Here is a 3,554-nt window from a genome sequence, read left to right on the forward strand (position 1 = left end):
CATTAAATTCCAGTGAAATATATTTATGTTTGTGGTTGTAATGTGACAAAATATGGAAAAGTTCAAGGGGTATGAATACTTTTGCAAACCACTGTAATTAGCTGCTTGTCAATCTGCTCAGAATTAAACTACATATCCAAACGGATGTTATCTTGAGGAACATGTTCCATCTGCAATAGATAAGATATTTATTATTTATAAAGTTTTCACAGAAACCTACCTACTTTTCCCAAGTCAAATATGCCTGTTTTAGTAAACATTCATATTTTGCCACACTGCACCTGCATAGCTTACAGACAAAGTTTTACTTTCTTGTAAAAAATGTGACAAGACACTTTGTTCTTTCTCTTGTAGTTGTCCCGTTATGGGTGCTCAGCTGCTCTCCGGATAATCCGAAAAGGAGATTGACCTCAGGGAGTATGGATTACAGGTTCATTTACAGCCATGGCAGGTTCTAAAAGAGTGTGTCTCAGTAATCAGCCCGTGTGACGAACACTTATGGTAAAAACTCACAGGCCAAGACTTGTAATTTATTGCCTTTGCACAAGCACCAGACATTGTGCAAACACATCAGTGACCTGTAAAAACAATATAAATATAAACTATGTCCTTCTACTGCATGAAGCAAATATTGAATCCAGCTGCTCCTCATGCTTCCATGCAGTCTGAAGTATTAGTTTTTTTCATGTCCATCTTACTCATTTGAGAGTATTTAAATACACACTTTCTTTACAAAATTTCATCAACACTCCAGAAAGCAATAATTAATTTTAAACCAAACAATTTTTTAGCTCTATGAAATACTTTATTATGTATTGTTTTTCATTACAAACATTATATGACACAAAGATGATATGTTCATAACAGAACTATTGAACTACTGAAACTCAGCCTTTTAAGCAGTTCTTCCAAACGGTGGACAAGTAAACCATGTACTGCTTATAAGTCTGAGCTTACCCGTAACTCCTCAGAATGAAGAAGTCTTTTATAGAAGAGACAAAGCATTTTTTCCAACAAAGAAAAAACTCATCCAGAGGACCTATTCAACTTTTTTAGATATTGAACGTCATGAGGTTTTGTTTTGTAGAGTCTGCCCCTAGTGGTCGCCTTAGGCGCTACATTCTTAAAAAAAATTGCAGCGTTTGATCAACTGACTGTGGGTCCATGTTTGTTATGTTATGGTAATGAAGTCATGCAATAACTTTGTTATAAAAATGTAAGGATCAGTTATACAATATGAAATATTGAACTGGTGACTCTGATGCCAGTTTGTAGTTTTTATATGCCAAGGCTCAGACAAGCAGAGCAACATGGGCATTTCCATGTGTAGGCTTCAGCTGGTCTGAAGGCATGTGTCACAAAAACACATTTATAGCTTAGTTGCTTAATTTTGTATTAAAAAAAGAAACACATGCAAAGTGCATCAAAAAATTAATATTGTGAAAAAAATAAAGTCAGTTCAGAACGTGAAACTTACTCAGATTCATTACACATTTGAAATACAGTATTTCAAGACTTTATTTCTTGTAAATTTTATTATGGCTTATAAATAAGGAAACAATTAAATAATGTTTCAGAAAATTTGAATATTACATGCACAGATTTTAATACTTTTAGCAGTGTGGGAAGGTGCCAAGTTCGAATAAACTTTAGACATGGATGAAAAGGCTCATTCCTCAAGTCAAGCCACGCCTGAACCAGAGACATTAAAGTGGCCTACCTGGGCTGAGGAGACAAAGAACAGGACTGTTGCTCAATGGTTTAATGTCCACTTTTCAAATAGAAGCAATTATTGCATATCATTTTGACATCAAGTTCCAGAGTCTAAAAGAAGGATGGAGAAGCACAGAATCCATGTTGTTGAAGTCCATTGTGAAGTTTCCACACTCAGTCATGGCTTGGGACCATGTCATCTGTTGGTCTGCTGGGTTTTCTGAAGTCTCCAGTCACCACAGGAAATTTTAAAGCATTTCATGCTTCCTTCTGCTGACAAGTTTATGGAGATACTGATTTATTTTTTCAGCAGGACTTGGCTCCTGGCCACACTACCAAAAGTACTAAAAGTTTGGCTATGTAATATTCTAATCATCTGAGACACTAAAGTTTGTTTTGTCATCACTTGTTACACTAAATAAAGGATTAAAATATTTCACTCTGTATAATAAATCATATACAAGTGATTTATAATACTATATTATGGAGGTAAATTTGTGTTTTTATTATTCAATCAAACAAAAAGCATCTTCAATCAAAAAAATAACTTCAATCAAAAATATTTTTTTCAACCAAACAAAAAATAAATTCAATCAAAATTAATATTTTCAACCAAAAAAAAATAATTTTAACCAAACTAAAAAAGCTGTTTCAATTTAAAAAAATAATTTCAACCAAAAAAAATGTTTTATCAACCAAACAAAAAAACCTGTTTCAATCAAAAAATAAAAAAAAACTATCAAAACGTTTTTTTGCAAAACATAAACTTTTGGTTGAATCTCAAACTTTTGGTAGACGCTTTAAGTTTTTGGTTGACTTTCTAAGTTTTTGGTTGAACTCAAAAAAGATTTGAACTCAGAAATCACAAACTAGGGTAGTGGCGCAGGGAGTAGAGAAGCTAAGCTTGTGATCGGAAAATAGCCGGTTCAACTCCAGGCTGGTCTCCATGTTGCACGTGTGTTCACATGTATGATAGGATAGGTTAAATGCAGAGACTTAAAAGCATAATAGCATAATAGGTCTCTTTTAAGTCTCTGCATTTAACCTACAGTATCACACATGTGAACACACGTGCAACATGGAGACCATCCTGGAGTTGAACTGGCTGCCTAGGCTAAAAGCGACCTATTACGCAAAATTCACTTTTTAAAGGTTTTTTTACTCAACTTTGGCAAATAACAAGGCTTTAACAAGGCTTTCATAAACTAAACAATAGAAGTACATGAGAAAACATGTTCATAACAAACGAAAACAAAAAATTAAATTCTTTGTGTCCATGTCAGCCTCGTTCCCTAGTCTCCCACTCTCTGGTCCAACACTCTACCCACTGTGCTATAGTAGGCTTGTTATAAAATTACACATTACACAACAACACCATGACGGCTTTTTATATGGAGGAGCAGCTTCACCTGGGGTTTGCTAGGTAAGAGGCTGAATGCAGGTTCTGGTGGGTTGTCGTACGGCTTGTGACATCACAAAATGTATAAAACTTGTCATTAATATACATCAAAATATATTTACTTACAGTAAATATGCCCTTGGGTGCATTTTTTTGGTCCTAGGACTGTTTTCTTAAGAAGTTCACACCCAAAGTTGAGTAAAAAAACTTTTAAAAAGGGCATTTTGCATAATAGGTGTCCTTTAAGTCTCTACATTTAACCTTTCACACATGTGAACACACGTGCAACATGGAAACCAACCTGGAGTTGAACCGGCTATCTTCCGATCACAAGCTTGGCTTAGAAAGAAACTAAGAAAAACTTAGAAAGTCAACCAAAAACTTAAAGCGTCAACCAAAAACTTAAAGCATCAACCAAAAGTTTGAGAGCATCAACCAAAAA

This window comes from Austrofundulus limnaeus, unplaced genomic scaffold (genome assembly GCF_001266775.1).
Source record: "Austrofundulus limnaeus strain Quisiro unplaced genomic scaffold, Austrofundulus_limnaeus-1.0 Scaffold310, whole genome shotgun sequence".
In the NCBI taxonomy this organism is placed as follows: Eukaryota; Metazoa; Chordata; class Actinopteri; order Cyprinodontiformes; family Rivulidae; genus Austrofundulus; species Austrofundulus limnaeus.